The 24,475-nt window shown below is 37.6% G+C and overlaps 1 pseudogene; it reads left to right on the top strand.

Annotated features, from left to right (window-relative positions):
- Positions 1 to 646: 646 nt before the first annotated feature.
- LOC125146627 (NXPE family member 2-like) lies at positions 647 to 23,536 on the top strand (annotated as a pseudogene).
- The last annotated feature ends 939 nt before the right edge of the window (positions 23,537 to 24,475 follow it).

Raw genomic sequence — 24,475 nt, forward strand, 5'->3', positions numbered from 1 at the left:
TCTCTCACTCTCTCAAAAATAAGTATTAACAAATTTAAAAACTGTTTATAATGATATTACTGCAAAAAGTACTAGTACTAATTTTAATGTGATTACTAAACAAAATACATACATGAAAGAAACAAGGGGACACAATAAATAAAAAATACCATAAAAACAGCAAAGCATAGGCAGGATCATGTTTTTAAAAGTTTGCTGTTTTCCGTATTGTCTATAACATGGCTATGTGATTTTTATAAAGAAAAAATAAGTGAGAATATGGCAAAGGGGCACACTTTAAAATTCAATCACAAAATGATATATACTTATTTTATGTGGTTAATTTTTAAGCCAATGACTTCCAAAAAATCATCTGTTGGTAACAGAGGAAGTCACGTTTCATGGAAATTGATTCTTATGATTCCAAAATTGAAAACGTTAGAATCCGTTTTTGGTATGTGTTTATACCAAATGAAATGTGTTTAAGCCGGGCCATAATAATTTATATTGAAAGCAGACTATATTATTTGTTGATAGTACCTTCCTTTTCCCTCAATACTTCAGTTCTTGTTCAGTTTGAGAAGCCCTATTGCCCTGAACCAATGGAACATCTTAATAAAGACCTTACATCTTGAAGTACCACTGGATCCAGCAGTTTGACTAACAGACTGAGCTGAGAATAAAGGAAATCATGGAGAAAGTAAACCAGCTGATCTGACCCAGACGTTTCACCCACATGAACACCACCACCAGGGCTGCACATGGCACAGCCACCATCCTCCAACCTCGAGACACCTATTGCAGGAGGAAGCAGCTAGATATCCTACTGGAGGCAAGGGACCAGTTGGGACACAGGAAGATGTATGGTGGGGATTTCCTGAGGGCCAGGATGTCCTCCCCAGCCCTGAAGGTAGGCGCTTCAGAATAGGTGACAGACTTCAACAACAGCACCTACCTTGTCAACTTCATTTTGTTTAGGGAGGGCTGGGTCTCTGTCTCTCCTGCTCATGCACCCCAGTGAAGGGGTGTCTGCTCTCTGGAGGGCAAGGAACCAAGACTATGACCGAATGATCTCCACAGGCCAGTTGGACAATGGCACCTCCTAGTCTTTGCTCTGTGTGGTCTGAACCTGAACTCGACTGCTCAACCGTGTAAAGACCTGGACTACCAAGACCAAGAGGCCTTCTACCGCATGAAGCCTCCACATATTCCCTGTAGGTAGGACTCACGTGACCACCAGCGAGTAAAATATTTGCTATCTGAGAAAGGAAGAACCAAGTCTTTCCCACAGGTAACAGGCCTTCACATTCAATAGGCAATACAAAGAGGTAGGCTTAGGTTCAGACCAACCCTGCCTAGAAACTTTTCCTAATCAAGCTCCCTAACACCAAATAAATGTTGATTTGGTTATAATCTTATCAGAGTCGGCTCAGCTGCTGGTATACTCACAGGCCCCATACAGGTCATCTCTACACCTGTGGTTTTAAGGAGTATAACCAATGAAGCACTTTACATATCCCGATTGTTATCCATTGGTTTATAATACTTCCAGAGTTGGTAACAGACCAACTTTTTAAGAGACCAGTATTTTCTGTAACATATTCTATAGAACAACAATCCTACAGAATATTAGATGCCATGTCAAAAAAAGGGGGGGGGGATGAATAATATCATTGGTCTACTTCACCCTATACATTAAATAAATCACCAAATTCTATGCATTGTACCTCCCACAGAGTTACTGAACCCAGTCATCACTCCATTGCTGTTGCCTCTGTGGAGAAACTATCATTGTACCTCATTTAGATTATTCCACCATCCCCAGAGCTGGTTTCCTTGTCCACTGTCTTGTTTCCTTCAATCTACTGTATCCAAACTAAGGTTTCTAAAATCTGGATGACTTTTACTTTTCCTTGCTTAAATTCCTATATGTGACCCCATTGCTCTAAGGGTAAAATCCATACTCTGTAATGTTTACAAGGACTTGCCTAGCTCTAAACCTTGTTGTCTCACCCTTATGCTGCCTTGCTCTGTCAGACAAGCTAAACGTTCATTTCACAAATGGACCATGTGCTCCTTCAACTCTATAATTTTACAAGTCTTGGTTTAAATAGTACTCTTCCACCTTTGGGTAAAGTGCTATTCCCATATTCTTTCAGCACATTCTGATTTTTTCCCCAATGATAACACTCATTATACTGTTAAATTTCACACATATTTTTATATCTTCTGCTAAATTGTAAGTTCTGTGAAGCAATAACCATTATTTTTTTTGCGTTTATTCAATTTTTAAATAGTTAGGACTTTCTATATTCCAGACCTAACTCTGGGTTGTAGGGAATAAGTTTAGGAATTCCCTGAGTTTGCACCAATGGGTTAACAAGGTTTAGGATGAAAGAATCCAAGATTAGGTAAACAGGGCACCCCAGTATAGAAGTAGGAACCCACAGGATGAATGCATCCAAGATTAGGTAATAGACTGCTGGTGAAATTGCCTGGAGCAGAGGTAATTAGCAAAAGAAAGGTGCCATGTTGACCCTGGGGTAGCATGCTCTGTCTTATCCCCTAGGCAAGTTCAGACAAACAGACTCACTCAGCACCTGATACTCACACCAGGATTTTGTTTTGTATTGACCCAAACCCCTAACACTGCATATCTTTGAAAGCTCTTTTCTTTCACACACATGAATTCATGATTACTGTTTCATTGTCTCTTTCTGCACACCCATCACGTTTGTAAGCCTTCTGATCCTAATAAAAACTGAGCAAGGACCCTTACTTGGGGCTATTATCTCCTCCCAGACATTATTAGACTCTCTCACATTTAATTTTGCATCCACTTTCTTGCTGGACAAGAGAGAACTCCAGACTCATTCTGCAACACTGGGTATTTGGAATTCTATATTCTAGTGGAGTAAAAAAAACGGCACACAACAAGTTGTAACAAAGTCACAAGAATAAGGATTGTTAATGAAATGGTGAGTCCTATTTTAGAAGAGGCAGGTGAGACCTGTTTTAAATACCAACCTGAGAACAGGTGAGTTGAGCAACACCTTGAATGAAGTGAGGAAGTGAGTCAGATGAATTTTGGGGGAAATACCGTTCCCAAGAGAGAGTATATGAACTGAGGTGAGAACATGCTGGAATGTTTCAGAAATGGTGAGGGGAACCACTGAGGCTCGAATGCAATGGATGATGGAGCAAGGAGGTCAGATGGGTAGGCAGAGCTTAGAGGCCATCTATATATGATAGGAAGCCATTAAGAGCCACCACTTTGTCTCCTAGCCCCGTGATGCCTAACATGTGGAAGGTTCTCAACTGCTGAATGGAAAATAAGTGAAATACAATCAGGGAAAATAATTAAATAGGTTTATTTTCAGCTGGCTTATTCAGTAACTTTAGTATGTATCCCTTCAAGTGGGGGTGGGAGACAGAGGTTCAAAATTATTTGACCGTGGAACAGTTATACCATTTTAAGAGACTTTGGTTCCATAGTTGGTAATTGCTGCTATAGAAAGGCCTTGTTTTGTGATGTGGGTTCAAAAAAGCAAGTGGAATAATATAGTATCCTGAAAATTTAAGTTCAAATCTATTTCAAACATTATGACGACACCAGGGCAGGGGGCAGGGCACAACTGACCCTAGGTTTCTACAAAATGTCCCTTTCACGCTCTGTCACCTTCACTTTTTTGTTTTCCTGATAAAGATATGGAACCATTCCTTTATCCTATGGCTCAGACAAAAGAGGCTGGGCTTTTCCAAAAAACTATTTTAACTAATACCTAAAGGAGGTATCCTCATGAAGATGGAGCCCTTTTCATTTTGAAGGCCATGTTTTAACTCTACAGGCAGAGTCTTCCGGTGCTGATTCCATTTTCCCTGTTGGCCACATACAGCTCCCTCTTGAGATGGTCTTCAACGCAGCCTGTGTTGGGGGAGCTCTCCCTACACACTTTCCTCCTTGTTCTCAGGAAATCCTAAATTCCTGGTCTAGCTAACGTACATGTATTTTTGGCTCAATCATGCAAAGTGGACTATATTTATGACAATTTGCCTGACCCTGTTTTACTTTCCAATACACACATTTACTTCTGGATTCCAAGCTTCATTAAAAAATGTCTTTTTTTCTCCTCTTGCATGGAAGTAGACATACGTTTCCTCACAGGTGAGTAATCAGTTTCACAGTTGATTCCATATCCAAGAACTCTTGCAGATTATTCTAATACAAAACTCTAAGCCCCATTCTTAGGCCCAAGTTAGGTGCTAGGACATCATTTCTTCCCACAAGTCCAAGCACTAAATTGGTTTCTTTCACTTGCAACATAGTAAATACAGTTCCTCCCTCATGTTCTCTCATCCCTAGCTACCCAATCAGATGCTATCTCCTCAAACACTCACTTCTTCCAAGTTAAAAAAGTATTTTTAATTTTAGTATTTTTGTTAATAATCATGGTGGGAAAATAAGCAAGTGGTTGCCACCTGAGAAGACTTCATACAGGAAACACAGTTGTTAAGAAATCTTTCAGTTTCTGTCATGGTCTGTTACAGACTGCCTTCTGAAACGTAATATGCATGTGTGTGTGTGTGTGCATGTGTGTGCGTGCATATGTATATATACACGTGTGTGTATGTATATGTGTGTGTGAATATATATATATACACACATAGATATACATACACATACATGCACACTTAATACTAAGACAAGACACATTGACATGAACGTCATACTGTGTTTTTAATTCTACCTTTTTATATATTTATAAATGTTTATTTTTGAGATAGCAAGAGAGAGCAAGCGTACACAAGCATGGGAGGGGCAGAGAGACAGGGAGACAGAGAATCCCAAGTAGGCTCTGCACTGTCAGCACAGAGCCTGACATCGGGCTCGTACTCACTAACTGTGAGATCATGACCTGAGCCTAAGTTAGATGTCTAACCAACTGAGCCAACCAGGGGCCCCCTTTTAATCCTATTTTTAATGTCCCGAAGTTTGGCTTTGGTAATCCAATTCACAAGGTTTTCTCTTGACAACTTCAACTTTACCTTAAATAGATGTGGGAGAATAAATATTTCAAATTTCAGAAATCCAGGTTCTGCAATGAGACAAATTTTAACCTTGTGCCAAAGATAGGTCTGACAGGATCCTCAGTAAAAATAATCTGGAGTGACTATTATGCTTATTTAACATATGTGGAAATTTCAGCCCAAATATATTAAATAGCTTGGCCAAAGTAAGTTACACCTAGCAAGATGCAGTCAGAACCTGTATCCCAATCTACTTTATGCGAAAGAGGCTATATATAACACTGTCTCCCATGACTCCACCACTACCGACAGCTGTTACTGTCCAAATGCCCTGACCCCTCACTTCTGCAACCCTATGATGCCCATGATGAGGGATTATTCTCATTTGACCCCAAAATTCAGACAATCTTTTTCAATTTTGGAAAATACTTCCTTTGTCCTTCCTGGAGGTGTCTGTGGACCTGGCCCCTGAAGTCCTTCCTTTCCCAAGATGGATACTATGTTGATGGAATGAATTCAGTTGACCAGATATACTCACCAACTTAATTTGTAAGACCTATATACCTCGAGGTGAAGTTCACTGTGCTAGGCCACTAAAACATTGTAATGAATAAGACTGACCCAAATGCTACTCTCAAGGAGATGACAAAGTACAGAAAATAACCTCTGGGGATCTTGTGAAGGTCAAAAGTGCATAAATAGGAGGCTGGACAAATGGACTTTCATAGAAAGTTGTAAGCCAGTCAAGGAGCTTGGTCCTTATCCTGTAGGTTGATGATGGAAAGTCATGGAAGTATTTTGTCTAGGGGAAAACAGGCAGCACAGAGGATGTTTTAGTTGGGATAAACCAAAGGAGCAGAAATACACATATACCTTCTAGAATAGTTACCATAATCAAGTTGAATAACATATCCATCACCTCACATAGTTTGCATTTTTGTGTGTGTTTTATTTTGTATTTTTAAGTAATCTCTGCACTCAATGTGGGGCTTATAATCTTGAGACCAACAGATGCATGCTCTACTGACGGAGCCAGCCAGGGGCTCGTGTGTGTGTGTGTGTGTGTGTGTGTGTGTGTGTGTGTGTGTGTGTGTGAGTGTGTGTGAGTGTGTGTGTGTGTGTGTGTGTGTGTGTGTGTTGTGTAAGGACACTTAATATCTGCTTTCACAGCCAATTTTAAACCTATATTAACTATAGTTATCATGCTGTACATTAGATCCCCAGACCTTAGTCATCTTATAACTGAAAGCTTATACCCCTTAACCAACATCTCCCCATTTCTCCCACCCCCAAACTCTGAAAACTACCATTCTACTGTTTCTATGAATTTGACTTGTTTAGATTTCATATACAAGTGAAGTTTATCTTTCTGTATCTGACTTATTTTACTTAGCATGTCCTCCAGGTTTATCCATGTTATTGCAAATGGCAAGCTATTTTTCTTTTTTAAGTCTGAATGATATTGCATTGTATATTTAGACTACATCTGTATTCATTCATCCATCAATGGACACTTAGGTTCTTTCCATATCGTAGCTACTGTGAATTAATGAGGCTATGAATATGGGGTGTAGATATCTCTTCAAGTGCCCCAGAACTATTGAATCAGAAGCCCTGGGGATACAGTTCAGTAATCGGAGTTATAATAAGCTCTCCAGATAATCCTGATGTACACTCAAGTTTGAGAAGTACTGCCATAGGAAAATGTTGATGAAGGCCTGAATTACCACAGGTGGTAAAGATGCAAAGGCTGGCTTGCAGTAGAAAATCATTTAGAAGATAAAACCAAAGATAAATGTTTTATGAATTCCACATCACCCTCTTTCTGGATCTTTGGATCCCTTCCCTTACCAGGAGAATGATTTTCCAGAATCCTAACCCATTTACTTTCTCAGAATATCTTAAATATATCAAAGTAAAGGAAAATAAAGCATTTGTAGAGAGTTAAGAGTGGCTCAATCTCTCTCAGCTAGTGATTCATTTTTTACTTTAATATCTGGGCAGATATCTGGCTAATTTATTTTCCCATTTTTTTGAAGATCAAACATGGGGGTTGAAATGATAAAGAACTTTACCTACATTGAAGTCTTACCACATAATAGTAAGTCTATTGTGCTATTGCTTGCCGTGTTCACAATTTATCCATTTAAATGACTTACTTTGAGAAATTTCTTAGACATTAACTATTTCAAACTTTCATTTCCTCGGAAAAAGAGTATCAATCATCTTGGGTTTTACAGGGGGGACTTTATTATTCTTAGAAATTATTTTCATATCAATTGAAATCAATTTTAATACTAAGTCAGATCTAAATGTCTAACCAACTCTTAATTTCAGCTGCCTGCTCTCAAAATGTACATGTTATTTTTATTTAAACTTAAGATTTATTCTTAAAAATCCAATAATTAGGTAATGTGAAAATGTCTCAGATAAGCTACAGAGTTAGATAATTTCTTTGGTGGTTTCTCATATCTGTTTCAGCCAAACCATCTTAATTAAAGTTCTATGAACTAGCAATTTCTGTGGATATTTTCATTTTATCACAGGAAATTCAGTGGTCAATACACAGCCATCTCACTCATAAAAGCGATGATTTTGCTATACCGGAATTTAAGTGAATTTCAGAAAAGCAAATGACTTCCGTTATAACAATGCTGTATGCATTTGCACACTGCCCATTTTTCATATATTCAGTAAATGTTTATGGAGGGCCTACTGTAGGCAAAGTACTTTGCTAAACCTTGTGGAGAACATATAAATAAATCATGAACCCACTGAAAGCTCAGTCTACGGAAAAGACAGATCCCTTATCTCTGCCATGGCAACCATCATTCATACCAACTATTACACCAAAAAAAGTTGTTAGACTTGAAGCAACTGGAGGCCTTTTAACACCTCTGTGGCTTCCCTATTTCCTGGACCATAATTTTTAATACAATTATGTGGTTCCTTAGATGATAATGCCAGATTGTTATTTTTAGAGCCATTTATAAATCTGATATAATTCAATATACATAAATTTAATTGTCTAAACATTTACCACAAATCCCAACAATGTAGGGAGATGACAAAGAAGGTATATTGTTTAAGCGGCAAAATATATAAAGGACCTCCATCTTGAAAGAGAGAAGACAGTGGATTAGGAAAATCCTGAGCTCACCTCATCCCATGGACACTATGAGGCAACAACTATACATATTGCAACTAACTCCAAAAGCAATCCGAAGTCCGGCAGAACATACCTTCCATAGCTAGGTGTAGAGAGAAGGCCACATCAAAAAGGGTAGGAGGGGTACAGCTGGAAACCAAACCCCTGGTATAGTTTAACTGACCACAAATGGGAGGGACATAACATGTATGGAGGAACAAGAGAATCAGACTCCATGGCAGACATCCCCGGTCCCGGGGACCTGCACTGAGAAGACTAGTCCCCTTAGTATCTGGTTTTGAAAATCAGCAGGATTAACTCCAGGAGAGCCAGTGGGCAAAAGGAAACTGAGTCCCATCCCTTCAAGAGCTAGCCACTAAATAACTCAGCCTGAGACATACTACAGGAGCAGCAGTTTGAAAAGTGTATGGAGTATATGTGAAGGAGATTTACTGACTAATTTTAGGATGTGCTCTGGGGGAGGGCAAGTGTCTGCAGGAGCTTTCTAGAAGAATGAAAGTGCTTGTGGGTGTCATTTTTCTTACCCTCCCCAAGACTAGATAGCCAAATGCTTTCTGGACCCAGTTCTTTTTTTTATTCAAAAAATATTTTTTTAATTTTTTTTTTGAGAGAGAGAGACAGTGCACAAGCAGAGGAGGGGCAGACAGAGAGGAAGACACACAGTCCTGTAGCAGGCTCCAGGCTCTGAGCTGTCAGCAAAGAGCCCGGTGTGGGGTTCAAACTCACAACCTGAGATCACAACCTGAGCCAAAGTCAGATGCTTAACCAACTGAGCCATCCAGGCACCCCTCTGGAGCCAGTTTTAATACTCTCCATTCACCTTGCTGGCACTGCATGCCCCACCCCAGCATTTCCCTGTAGACCTGCCTCACCCAACCCACTTGCCCCAGCAGGTACCCCTCTAAAGCACCCTGTCACATCTATTGGGCAGGCCATTCTGCCCTGTGGAGGTGGCAAACTAACCCCACACACCAGCACCCTCCAGTGCTTGCAGCTGGGCCTCTCACCTGGCTTTGCAGGGAGCAAGACCTGCCCTTTGATGTACCCACAGATGTCACAGGGGCTAATGGTGAACAGATAGTCTGAGGTCCGGTCCTACCCACCAGTGGGTCTGGGCTGAGCCTCTTACCAGCACAAGGAGCAAACTTGGCTGCCCAGGGCTCCTACAACAAGCAAAGAGGGCAATTACAGCAAGTAGGGCTGAGCACCAGCTTAACCCACCCAGCATCCTTACAGCAGTTGTGGGTCAGCCATAACAAGATGGCATATGTAGCCTACATAGGGGAGACCCATGGAGGGCCTAGCTGTGGTGACCAAAGGGGATTATGCTACAGAGCACCACAGGAAGGTGGCTACACAAGGCCACTACTTTTAAGACCAGTAGACATACCTGACCTACCAAATATATAGAAACAAATACAAAGATAAACAAAATGAAGAAACAGAGGACTACGATCCAAATGAAGAAAAAAAAAACCCACAGAAAAACAGGTAAATGAAACAAAGATAAGCAATATGGCTGCTCAAGAGTTCAAATTAATGGTCATAAAAATACTCACTTTACTTGACAATAGAGTTGATAAACTTAGTAAAAACTTCAACAAAGAGATAGAAAATATAAAAAATAACCTGTCAGAGCTGAAGAATAAGTAACTGAAATAAAAAATACACCAGAGGGAATCAATAGAAAATTAGAGGATGCAGAAGAATGGGTAATTGATATCGAAGAAAGGGTAGTGGAAAGCAACCATGCTGAAAAGAAAAAAGAATAAAAAATGAGAATACATTAAGGGACCCTGTGACATCATTAAGCATAATAACATTCACAGTACAGAGATCTCTGGAGGAGCGAGAGAGAGTGAGCAAAAGGGAAGGGGGAAGATCACTTAAAGAAATAGCTGAAAACTTCCCTAATCTGGGAGGAAGGGAACAGATATCCAGGTTCTGGACAGATGAGCCCAAATTAGATGAACCCATGGAGGTCCATACCAATTTAAACACATAACAATTTTAAAAGCAAGAATCCTGGGTGGCTGAGTCAGTTAACCATCTACCTTCAGCTTGGGTCACGATCTCATGGTTTATGAGTTCAAGCCCCACACAGGACTTTCTGCTGTCAGTGCAGAGCCTGCTTCAGATCCTCTGTCCCCCTCTCTTTCTGCTCCTGCCCCACTCATGCTCATGCCCTCTGTCAAAAATAAATTAAGAAAAAAAAGCAAAAAACAAAGATAGAGAATATTAAAAGCAGCAAGAGCAAAGACACTAGTTACAGGCCAGAGAAACTCTATAAGGCTATGAAGTGATTTTTGAGTGGAAAGTTTGCAGGCCAGAAAGGAGTTGCATGGTATCTTCAAAGTACTGAAAGCAAAAAACCTGCAACAATAGCCTACAAGATCATCTATCAGTATTGAAGGAGATCTAAAGAAATTTCCAGACAAATAAAAGTTAAAGGAGTTCATCATCACTAAATTTGCCTTTCAAGAAATGTTAAGGGGAAATTTTTAAATGGAAAGAAAAGACCTTAACTAGAAGAAAATTATGAAAAAAAATTTCACTGGTTAAAGCAAACATAGTAAATGTAGTACACTAATCACTTATAAAGCCAGTACAGAAGTTAAAACATAAAAGTAATAAAATCAATTATGTCTACAAAAATTACTCAAAAGATATACAAAGTAAAAAGATGTAAAGTGACCTATATATAAAACATGGAGGGAGCAGTAAAAATGTAGTTCTTTTAGAATATGTTCGAAAAATTTTAATGTTTATTTGTTTATTTATTTTGACAGAGAGAGAGAGAGAGAGAGAGAACGAGCAGAGGAGGGACAGAGAGAGAATCCTGAGTGGGCTCTGTACTGTCGGTACAGAGCTTGACATGGAGCTTGAACCCATGAACCATGAAATCATGACCCGAGCTGAAATCAAAAGTCAGATGCTCAACCAACTGAGCCACCCAGGTGCCCCAGAATGTGTTTAAATTTAAGGGGTCATCAACTTAATGTAGATTTCTATATATATAAGATGTTACATATGAATCCGATGGTAACTATAAATCAAAACTTATTAATAGATACAAAAAAATAATGAGAAAGTAATCCAAGCATAACACTAAAGAAAGCCATCAAAACAGAAGAGACAAGGGAAGAAGAAATCAACAGAAGTACAAAAACAACAAAAACCATAACAAAATGGCAATATATATACTTATCAATAGTTATTGTCAATATAACTGGTCTAATGCTCTCATCAAAAGACATAGTGTGTCTGAGTGATTAAACTAATAAACTTGACCCATCTACATGCTGCCTACTTGAGATTCCCTTTTGATTTAAAGACATATATAGCCTGAAAGTGTAAGGGCTGGAAAAAGATATTCCATGCAAATAGAAGCAAAAAAAAAAAAAAAAAAAAAAAAGAAAAGCTGTGATAACAATACTTATATCAGACAAAATAGACTTTAAAATGGAAACTGTAACCAGAGATAAAGCAGGGCATTACATAATGATAAAACGATTATTCTAACAGGAGGATTATAAAAACTAGAAATGTCTAGCACCTATGTAGGAGCACCTAAATGCATAAAGCAATTATTAACACAGATGGAGAAATTGACAATACTACTATGGGACTTTATACTTCTATCAATGGATAGATCATTCAGACAGAAAAATCAATGAAGAAACAGGGACTTTGAATGACACATTATACCAGACAGACTTAAAAGATACATAGAGGACCTTTTATCCCAAAACAGAATACATATTCCTTTCAAGTGCACATGGAATATTCTATAGCACATATCACATATTAGGCCATAAAACAAGTCTCAATAAATTTAAGATTGAAATCATATTGAGCATTTTTTTCTGATGAAAATGATATGAAATGAGAAATTAATTACAAGAAAAAAACTGGCAAAAACACAAACACACAGAAGCTAAACGACACACTACTAAACAACCAATAGGTTAATGAAGACATCAAAGTGGAAATAAAATACCTGCATACAAATGAAAATAGAAACAATGGTCCAAAATTTTGGGACACAACCAAATCAGTTCAACGAGGAAAATTTACAGCAATACAGGTCTACTGCATAAAACAAAAATCTTAACAAGGAGGTGGGTGGGAGAAGAGCTAGATGGGTGATGGATATTAGGGAGAGCACTTGTCGTGAGGAGCACTGGGTATTGTATGTGAGTGATAAACCACTGCATTCTATTCCAGAACCAGTACTGCACTTTATGTTAACTAAAGTTTAAAAATAAAATAATCCAATCTTATACCTCAAGGAACTAAAGAAAGGAAGAATATCCAACATCTGTAGAAGAAAGGAAATAATAAAGATCAGAGTATAAGTTGAAACTGAAAAAAAAAATTAAAAAAAAACCACCCAAAAACCAAAAAACAAAAAACAAAGAAAAAAAACAAAAAACAAACAAAAAAACCCAAAACAACCCCCCCCCCAAAAAAACCATAGATAAAAACATTGAAACTAAGAGCTGATTCTTTGAAAGGATAAATAAAAATGATAAACCTTTAGCCAGATTCAACAAGAACAAAAGAGGACTCAAACAAATAGAATAAAAAAATAAAGGGGAGAAATAACAACCAATATCACCAATACAGAAAGGATTATAAGAATACTATTAAAAATTACATGTGAACAGGGGCACCTGGGTGGCTCAGTTAGCTAAGCTTCTGACTCTTGATTTCAGCTCAGGTCATGATCTCACAGTTGGTGAAATCAACTCCCTTTGGGCTCTGTGCTGACAGCATGGGGCCTGTTTGGGATTCTCTCTCTCTCCCCCTCTCTCTGCTCCTCCCCTGCTCATCCTGTCTCTCTCCCTCCTTCTCTCTCTGAAAATAAATCACCTTAAAAAATGTTGTGTATAAACAAATTAGACAACCTAGAAAAAAAATGGATAAATTCCTTGAAATTTGGGTGAATTGGTAATCAAAACTCGAAAGCAATAAAAGTCCAATACCAAATGGTTTCACAGGTGAGTTCTACCAAACATTTAAAGAAGAGTTAATACCTAGTCTCCTCAAAGTAGTCCAAAAAGAAGAAGAGTGGGCACCTGGGTGGCGCAGTCGGTTAAGCGTCCGATTTCAGCCAGGTCAGGATCTCGCGGTCCGTGAGTTCGAGCCCCGCGTCGGGCTCTGGGCTGATGGCTCGGAGCCTGTTTCCGATGCTGTGTCTCCCTCTTTCTCTGCCCCTCCCCTGTTCATGCTCTGTCTCTCTCTGTCCCAAAAATAAATAAACATTGGAAAAAAAAAAAAAGAAGAAGAGGAAGGAAAATTTCCAGACTCATTCTACCTGTCTGGCATTCCCATGCTAGCAAAACCAGATAAAGACACTTAAGGGGGCAAGAAAAAAAAAATAAAGTTCAATATCCCTGATCAATATGTATGCAAAATTCTTAATATTGGCAAACCAAATTCAATGATACATTTTTTAAAATATTTATTTTTTAAAATTTACATCCTAATTAGTTACCACATAGTGAAACAATGATTTCAGGAGTAGATTCCTTAATGTCTCTTACCCATTTAGCCCATCCCCCCACCCACAACCCCTCCAGTAACCCTCAATTTGTTCTCCATATTTATGAGTCTCCTCTGTTTTTTCCCCCTTCCTGTTTTTGTTATTTTTGTTTCCGTTCCCTTATGTTCATCTGTTTTGTCTCCTAAAGTCCTCAGATGTGTGAGGTCATATGATTTTTGTCTTTCTCTGAGTAATTTCACTTAGCATAATACCTTACAGTTCTATCCATGTAGTTGCAAATGGCAAGATTTCATTCTGATTGCCGAGTAATACTCCATTGTGTATGTGTATGTATATATATATATGTATATATATATATGTATATATATATGTATGTATATATAGGTATACATATATACACATATACACATACATACATATATATATATATATATATACACCACATTTTTTTTTTTAATTTTTTTTCCCAACGTTTTTATTTATTTTTGGGACAGAGAGAGACAGAGCATGAACGGGGGAGGGGCAGAGAGAGAGGGAGACACAGAATCAGAAACAGGCTCCAGGCTCCGAGCCATCAGCCCAGAGCCTGACACGGGGCTCGAACTCACGGAACGCGAGATCATGACCTGGCTGAAGTCGGACGCTTAACCGACTGCGCCACCCAGGCGCCCCACACCACATCTTCTTTATCCATTCATCCATCGATGGACATTTGGGCTCTTTCCATACTTTGGCTCTTGTTGACAGTGCTGTTATAAACATGGGGGTGCATGTGTCCTTTTGAAACAGCACACCTGTATCCCATGGATAAATGCCTAGCAGTGCAATTGCTGGATTGTAGGGTAGTTCTATGTTTGGTTTTTTTGAGGAACCTCCATATTGTTTTCCAGAGTGGCTGCACCAGCTTGCATTCCAACAATGCAAAAAGAGATCCTCTTTCTCCACATCCTCACCAACATCTGTTGTTGCCGGAGTTGTTCATGTTAGTCATTCTGACAGGTGTAACGTGGTATCTCATTGTGGTTTGGATTTGTATTTCCCTGATGATGACTGATGTGGAGCATGTTTTCATGTGTCAGTTGGCCATCTGGATGTCTTCTTTGGAGAAGTGTCTATTCGTGTCTTTTGTCCATTTCTTCATTGGATGGTTTGTTTTTTGGGTGTTGAGTTTGATAAGTTCTTTATAGATTTTGGATACCAACCCTTTATCTGCTGTGTCGTTTGCAAATATCTTCTCCCATTCTGTCAGTTGCGTTTTAGTTTTGCTGATTGTTTCCTTTGCTGTGCAGAAGCTTTTTATTTTGATGAGGTTCCAGTAGTTCATTTTTGCTTTTGTTTCCCTTGCCTCCAGAGATGCAAGGATACATTTTTTTAAATCACTCTTTTGTGTGTAGCTGTCTGGTTTTCCCAATGCCATTATCAAAGAGACTGTCTTTTACCCATTGTATAATCTTGCTTCCTGTCATAAATTAACTGACAATACAAGTTTGGGTTTATTTCTGTGATCTCTCTCCTGTGATACCAATCCACATATCTATTTTGTGCCAGTAGCATACAGTTTTGAATACTATAGCTTTCTAGTATATTTTTACATCTGAGATTGTGATACCTGAAGTTTTGGTCTCCTTTCTCAAGATTGCTTTGGCTATTCAGCATCTTCTATGCTCCAAACCAATTTTAGAATTATTTGTTCTAGTTCTGTGAAAAGTCCTATTGTAACTCTGATAAGGATTGCATTAAATCTGTAAATTATTTGTGGTAATATGGACATGTGAACAGTATTAATTATTCCGATCATGAGCATGGAATACTTTTCCACTTACTTGTGTCCTCTTCAATTCTTTAATCAACGTTTTACAGGTTTCAGAGTACTGGTCTTTCACTTCCTTGGTTAAGTTTATTTCTAGGTATTTTATTTTATGTTGCAATTTTAAATGGGATTGTTTTCTTGATTTCTTTCAGCTATGTTATTATTAAATTGGACCACTTTCTGTACCACACACAAAAATGCACTAAAATGGATTAACAACATAATTTTGAGACCTAAAACCATAGAACTCCTGCAAGAAAACAGGCAATGATCGCTTTGACACAGCCTCAGCAACAGTTTTCTAAACAAATCAACTATTGAGAGTACACAAAGTAAAAAGCTTTTGCACAGGAAAGAAAAACAAAATGAAAAGACAACCTACTTAATGGGAGAAGGTATTTACAAATGATAGATCTTATTAGAGATTAATATCCAGAATATATAAGGAACTTGTACAACTCAACACCAAAACAAATAATCTGATTAAAAAATGGGCAGAGGACCTGAATAGACATTTTTCCAAATAGATATACAGATGGCCAACAGACACATGGAAAGATGCCCCAAATCATTGATTATCAGGCAAATGAAAATCAACACAATATCACCTTATACCTGTGAGAATGGCTCAAATAAAAAAAAAAGACAAGAAATAACAAGTGTTGATGATGATGTAGAAAAAAAGAGAAACGCTTCTGTACTGTTGGTGGGAATGTAAATAGATGTTTATTGTGGAAAATAGTTTAGATGTTCCTCAAAAAATTAAAAATAGGATATTATTCAGTAATCCACTACTGGGTGTTTACCCCCAAACGATAAAAAACACTAATTTGAAAAGATATATGTACCTGTATGTTTTTTGCAGCATTATTTACAATAGCCAAGTTATGGAGGCAACCCAAGCGTCCATTGATAAATGAATGAATAAAGATGTTGTGGTATATAAATACAATGGGATACTAGTCAGGCATGAAAAAAGAATGCAATCTTGCTATTTGTAACATGGATAGACCTAGAGCATTACACTATGAAATAAGTCAGACACAAAGACAAGCATCATGTGATCCATCTTATATGTGTAATCCAAGAAACAAAATAAATGAAGAAATAAAGCATAAACAGACCCATAGAGAACAAACTGATGGTTTCTGGAGGTGAGGGGATGGCCACAAAGGGTGAGGGGAATGGGAGGTACAGGCTTCCAGTTAAGGAATAAATAAATCTCGGGATTAAAGGCACAGCACAGGGAATATAGTCAATGGTATTTTAATTGTGTTATGGTGAATGATGGTGGCTATACCTGTGGTAAACATAGCTGAACATACAGAGTTGTTGAATCACTCTGTTGTTATGCATGTCAACCTCATGTAACATTGTGTCAACTATACTTCATTAAAAAAAAGGATTATTTGCTATAATCAAGTGGGATTCATTCCAGGGATGCAAGAATTTCTAAATATTTGCAAATCAATATTATGTATCTCACATTCAGAAGAGGAAGGATTAAAACCATATGATCATCTGAATAGGAAAAAACACTTGACAAAATTCAACATATATTTATAATAAAAATTCTCAAGGTGGGTTTAGAGGGTACCTACCTCAACATAAAGTGTCTGTATGGGACAAACCCACAGCTGACATCATACTCAGCAGTGAAGCTTAGCTTTTCCTCTAAGATCAGGAATAAGACAAAGATGTCCACTCTCAACACATTTAGTTAACATAGTACTGGAAGTCCTAGACAATGTAATCACACATGAAAAAGAATTAAAAGATATCCAAAATGGTAACAAAGAAGTAAAACTCTCACTATTTGCAGATGTGATTCAGTTTATAGTAAACCCTATAGACTCCAAGAAACTACTAGAAATAATAAATGAATTTAGTAAAGTTGCAGGATATAAAATTTACAGAAATTGGTTGCATTTCTATACACTAAAAATGATGTGTCCGAGAAATTAAGAAAACAATTCCATTTACAATTTTACCAAAAAGAATACCTAGGAATAAACTTAACCAAGGAGATGAAATAAGTAGACTCAGAAAAATAATATTAGATATTGATGAAAGAAACTGAAGATTTCACAAATATATAAAAAGATATTCCATACTTAGGTATTCAAAGAGTATGATTAAAATGTCCTCATTACCCCCAATCTACAGATTCAATGCAATCCCTATCAAAATAGTGAGTGAGTGACTATAAGTGAGTGAGTTTGTTTTACAGAACTAGAATAATCCTGAAGTTTGTATGGAGCGCAAAAGACCCTGAAGAGCCAAAGCAATCTTGGGAAAAGACCAAAAGGTGCAGGTATCACAATCCTAGATTTCAAGATGTACTAAAAAGTTATAGGAATTAAAACAGTATGCTACTGGCAGAAAAAAAGACACATCAATAGAACATGATAAAAGAGCCCAGAAATACACCCATACTTACATAATTAATCTATGACAAAGGAGGTAAGAATACATAATAGGGAAAAGGCAGTATCTTCAATAAATGGTACAGGGAAAACTGGACAGCTACATAAAAAATGATACAAGGGGACCACTTTCTCACAATCATTCACAAAAATAAACTCAAATTGGACTAGAGACCTAAATGTGAGACCTTCAACTATAAAACTCCTAGAGGAAAACAGGCAGTCATCTCTGACAACAACCTTAACATTTTTAGATAGTTCTCCTCAGGGAAGGTAAACAAAAGCAAAAATAATGTATTGGGACTACAACAAAAATCAATCAACCAACGTCAATACACCACATTAATAAGACAAAGGATAAGAACCATATGATCCTCTCAATAGGTACAGAAAAAGCATTTGACAAGATAGAGTAGCCTTTCTTCATAAAAACCCTCAAGAAAGTAAGGATAGAAGGAACATACCTCAACATTGTAAAGTCCATATATGAAAGACAGTTAATACCATCCTCAATGGGGAAAATATGAGAGCTTTCCCCCTAAGTCAGGAAGACAACAGGGAGGTCCACTCTCACCAGTTGTTGAACATAGTCCTGGAAGTCCTAGCCTCAGCAATCAGACAACGATGAAATAGAAGGCATCCAAATCAGCAAACAAGAGATCAATTTTTCACTCATTGCACAAAACATGATACTTTATGTGGAAAACCCAAAAGACTCCACCCAAAATCAGGAAAGTTGCAGGATATAAAATCAACATACAGAAATCAGTTGCATTTCTATACACCAATAATGAAGCAGCACAAAGAGAAATCAAGGAATCAATCCCATTTATAATTGCACCAAAAACCCTATGATACTTAGGAATAAGCCTAGCTAAAAAGGTGAAAGATCTGTATGTTGAAAACTGTATAAAGCTTATTCAAGAAATGTAAAAAGATGCAAAGAAATAGAGAAACATTCAATGCTCATGGATTGGAAGAATACCATCAAAGTGTTGATACTACCCAAAGCAATCTACACATTCAATGCAATCCCTATCAAATAACACCAGTATTCTTCACAGAGCTAGAATAAAAATTCTAAAATTAGTATGCAACCAGAAAAGACCCCAAGTAGCCAAAATGATGTTGAAAAAGAAAACCAAAGCTGGAGGCACCAGAATCCCAGATTTCAAGGTATATTACAGAGCTGTAATCATCAAGACAGTATGGTATTGGCACAAAAACAAAGTCAGATCAATGGAATAGAAAACCCAGAAATGGACCCACAAACGTGTGGCCAAGTAATCTTTGACAAAGCAGGAAAGAATATCCATTGGAAAAAAGACAGTCTCTTCAGCAAGTGGTGCTGGGAAAACTGGACAGTGATATGCAGAAAAATGAACCTGGACCACTTTATTTCACCATACACAAAACTAAACTCAAAATGGATGAAAGACCTAAACATAAGACAGGAAGCCATAAAAATCCTAGGGGAGAAAGCAGGCAGCAACCTCTTTGATCTCAGCTATATCAACTTCTTCACTAGACAGATCTCTGGATGCAAGGAAAACAAAAGCAAAAATGAACTGCTGTGACCTCATCAAGATAAAAAGCTTCTGCCTGCTGAAGGAAACAATCAGCAAAACTCAAGGCAACCAATAGAAAGGGATAAGATATTTGAAAATGACATATTGGATAAAGGGTTAGTATCCAAAATCTATAAAGAACTTATCAAACTCAACACCCAAAAAACAAATAATCCAGACAAGAAATCGGCAGAAGAAACAAACACTTTTCCAAAGAAGACATCCAGATGGCTAACACACATTTAAAAAAATGCTCAAAATCACTCATCATCAAGGAACTACAAATCAAAACCATAATGAGTTATCACCTCACACTTGCCAGAATGGCTAGAATGAACAACACAGAAAACAACAGATGTTTGCGAGGATGTGGAGAAAGGGGAACACATTTACCTTGGTGGGAATGCAAACTGGTGCAGCCACTCTGCTAGACAGTGTGGAGTTTCCTCAAAAAATTATAAACAGAACTATGCTACAACCCAGCTATTGCACTACTAGGTATTTATCCAAAGGATATAAAAACACTGATTCAAAAAGGGATATGCACCCCAATGTTTATAATAGTGCTATCAACAAGAGCCAAATTATGCAAAGAGCCCAAATATCCACCAACTGATAAATGGATAAAGATAGGGGCACTTGAGTGGCTCACATTTAGTTGTTAGACTTCAGCTCAGGTCATGATCTTGCAGACCTTGAGTTTGAGCCCCACACTGGGCTCTGTGCTGACAACTCAGAGCCTGGAGCCTGCTTCAGATTTGGTGTCTCCCTCTCAGCCCCCCACCCACTTGCACTCTGTCTCTCTCACTCTCTTTCACAAATAAACATTTATAATTTTTTTTTTAAAAGATGTGGTATGTGCACGCGCACACACACACACAACAGGATACTACTCGGTGATCAACAAAAATGAAATCTTGCCATTTCCAACAACATGGACGGCACTAGAGTGTATTATGCTAAGCAAATAAGTCTGAGAAAGACAAATATATGATTTCACTCACATGTGGAACTTAAGCAACAAAACATGTTCATCTGAACATAGGAGATAGGAAGGAAAATAAGATAGAAACAGAAGGGGAGGGAAACCAGAACAATTTCTTAAATACAGAGAACTGAGCGTTGCTGGAGGGCAAGGGGATGGAGGGATGGGCTAAATCAGTGAGGAGCATTAAGGAGGGCACTTACTGGGATGAGCACTGGGTGTTATATGTGTAAGTGATGAATCACTGGGCTTGACTCCTGAAACCAATACTACGCTGGATGTTAACTAACTTGAATTTAAATAAATTAAACAAAACCCAACAAAAAAGCTTCACACACTGTAGGAAACTGTCAACAAAATTAAAAAGCAACCTACTGAATTACAGTGGGTATTTGCAAATGATTTATCTGATAAGAGGTTAAGATCTAAAATATATTACTATCTTTTACAACTCAACACCAAAACAAACAACCCCATTAAAAAAAAATGAGCAGAGGACCGGAATAGACATTTTTTTAAGAAGACAGATAGCAGACACATGAAAATATCCTCCATATCACAAATCCTCAGGGAAATGCAAATCAAAACCACAAGGAGATGTTACCTTACACCTGTCAAAATGGCTAGAATCAGAAAGACAAGAAATAACAAACTTTGATGAGGCTGCAGATGAAAGGGAACACTTGTACACTGTGGGAATGTAAATTGGTGCAGCCACTGTGGAAAAGAAGTATGCAGGTTCATCAAAAAATTAAAAATAGAAATACTATGCAATCCAGTAATTTAATTACTGATTATTTATGCAGAGAAACCAAAAACACTAACTGAAAAAGCTATATGCACTTCTGTGTTTATTGCAGTATTTATAATAGCCAAGATAGGAAAGCAACCTAGGGGTCCATCAATAGATGAATGGCAACAGAGTTGCAGTATATATAAACACAATGGAGCATACTAGGCCTTATAAAGAGTGGGATCTTGCCATTTGCAACAAAATGGATGGACCTAGAGGGTATTGTGTTAAATGAGATAAGTCAGAAAGACAAAGACCCTAGGATTTCTCCTTTGTGTGGAATCTAAAAATAAAAAATAAAAATAAAAAACCCAGAAAACCAGGAACAGACTCTGAGAACAAAGTGTTTGCTGCCAGAGGTATATACAGCTGGGGAGATGGATCAAATAGGTGAAGGATATTCAGAGGTACAAACTTCCAGTTATAAAGTAAGTCAGTCATGGGGATGTAAAGTACATCACAGGCAATATAATCAATAATACTGTAACAATGTTGTATGGTGACAGATGACGACTATAGTTATTGTAGTGAGAACTAAGTAATGCACAGAATTGTGGAATCACTATGTTGTACACTTGAAACTAATATAACATTTTATATCAACTATACTTCAATGATATTTGTTTAAATGGCCCGAGTCTTACCTGGGTGAAAGCATGATGTGAGTCAATGAATACAGCTGAGGCTACTTTTAACGTGAAGTATTCAGAATAAGGAGCTATCAGCCCTCACTTTTTCTACATTTATCAGATCGCACTGATAAGATGTTCAGCCTGGGCCCAACACTGAAATTTTAACCCGAGAAGCGGATTCTGGTGCACACAAAATAAACAATGTGTGTGACATCATTTCATAAACATGTGCAAGGTTTCTCCATGGAGAAGAGTTTGAGGGGAAATTTCACAAGTTACCAAGGTCAATGTTATTGGTACAATGTTTAGCTGAGTTACTGAGGCTTGCTATTTCATGGCCACTTATTTCCTCCTCATTTGGCTAGCTGTTGAGTAACTTGGGGGACGAGGTAAAGCCTGAGGAAAACATTGCAAATGCACAAGAAAAATTATCCCTACTCCAGGACAAACCATTCCTTAGTGAGATTATTCAAAAGTGAGACTTTTAATTCATCCTTTAACACGATCTTGTTAAAAAAATATTTGTTGAAGAGAGGAGAGAATAAATAGAGAAGGGTGGAGAGAAAAGAGAAAAAGAAGGGAGAAAATGAGGAATTTGTTTCAAAAATAATTTGTAGTAATAAAAATTGTTTACTGCACGTATTTTTATTGCCAGAGAGTGAGAACATAGGAAAAAGACTGAAACGAAGACTCCTTTCCCCAGTGGTCATACTGTGAAAATAAGGTGGATTACAGCATTTTGTAAATAGAGCAAGTTAAACACAAATTAAAAATGACTGCTTGAAGAGAAAACTTATTTTCCTCATTGAAGACTCAACACTGCATCAATGGGTTTACTACTTACAAAAAGTGGTGAAAAGTGTGGATTTTTATTTTGAAATTACAGTTGATTTATGAGTTTCTTATAAAATAATGTTTGTTTTTTTAATTTGCCAAACATTTGGATTTGGGTTTTTAACTAAAAGTCAAATTTTATTTTTTCCATTCATAAATACTAACATTTTTCTTCCTCTTTCTACACCCATTTTGTTAAGATTTTAATGCATCTGGTGAAATTCTTTTCTTCCCCTTAGCAGTAATGCTATTAGCATTAGAAATTATCTTGGTCAGAATTTTACAAATGTGTACATTTAAAAATTATATAATTAATTTCATTTAGTTACAAAGAATTATTGATTTGTTTTCCATCAGCCTTAAAATATTTTGATCATCATGGAATTGGGGTCTTTAAAACATGTATACTTCTGGATGCCACAGGACATATTTTGATTCAGTGGAAAAAGCATGGTCCTCCATGTATTACCAAACATCTGTTTGGTAATGAAAACTATATCCCAAGGAAAATTGATCGAGCAGCCAGAGACAATGACACAGCCAATGTCATTACCCCTGGCCAGCACCTCAGACCTTCTCCTGTCAAAATTTTCCTTCACAGGGCCATTAATGTTCAAAAGGCCATTGAATGTCCACTCTCACAAAGCCCAGAGACCAAGTTGATCTTAAAACTGAAAATACCAGAGATGATTAGTGATTTCCATGGTTGTATTAAAAATCTTATTGATGTTTGGGAGAGGACTATTGCATACGGTGCTAATAATGCTCGTCCACCTGATTATGTGACTGGAAATCTTATTAACATTTTCTTTTTTTTTTAATTAAAAAAAATGTTTATTTTTGAGAGAGACAGAGACAGAGTGTGAGTGGGGCAGGGACACAGAGAAAGGGAGACAGAATCTGGAGCAGACTCCAGGCTCTGAGCAAGCTCTCAGCACAGAGCCTGACGCGGGGCTTGAATTCACAAACTGAGATCATGACCTGAGCCAAAGTTGGACACTCAACCAACTGAGCCACCCAGGCACCCTGAAATCATATTAACATGTCCTTATACTCTATTTGCTAGAGGAAAAATACAGAAAAACAGTACTAGCTATTCTCTATAGATGACCTAACTTAGACTACCAGGACAATTTAATTCAAGAATAAAGAAATGAAATTAAAACAAATTAATGTAATTAATACAGAACAAATATACAGACCATAAAAATTACCATTGAAACATTTTTAAAAATGTTTATTCATTTTTGAGAGAGAGAGAGAGAGAGAGAGAAAATGCACAGGAGCAGGGAGGAGCAGAAAGAGAGGGATACAGAGGATCCAAAGTGGCCTCTGAGCTGACAGCAGCAAGCCCAACACGGGACTCGAACTCACAAACTGTGAGATCATGACCCGAGCTGAAGTTGGATGCTCAACTGACCAAGCCACCCAGGTATCCCCCATTTAAACAATTTTTAAGTGCACAATTCAGTGGATGTGCAATTCAGATACATTCACATTCATACTGTTATCCAAACATTATCATCATCTAGCTCCAGAACCTTTCATCATCCCAAACAAAAACTCTATGCCCATAAACTAACCCCTCATTCTCTGTTATCCCCAGGACCTGGCAACCACCATTCTAATGTCTCTATCAATTAGAATGTTCTATGTATAGCTCATCAAGTGGAATTGTACAGTATTTGTCTTTTGTATCTGCTTATTTCATTTGACATAATGTCAAGTTTTATCTATGTTGT

The sequence above is a fragment of the Prionailurus viverrinus genome, chromosome D1 (genome assembly GCF_022837055.1).
Source record: "Prionailurus viverrinus isolate Anna chromosome D1, UM_Priviv_1.0, whole genome shotgun sequence".
NCBI lineage: Eukaryota > Metazoa > Chordata > Mammalia > Carnivora > Felidae > Prionailurus > Prionailurus viverrinus.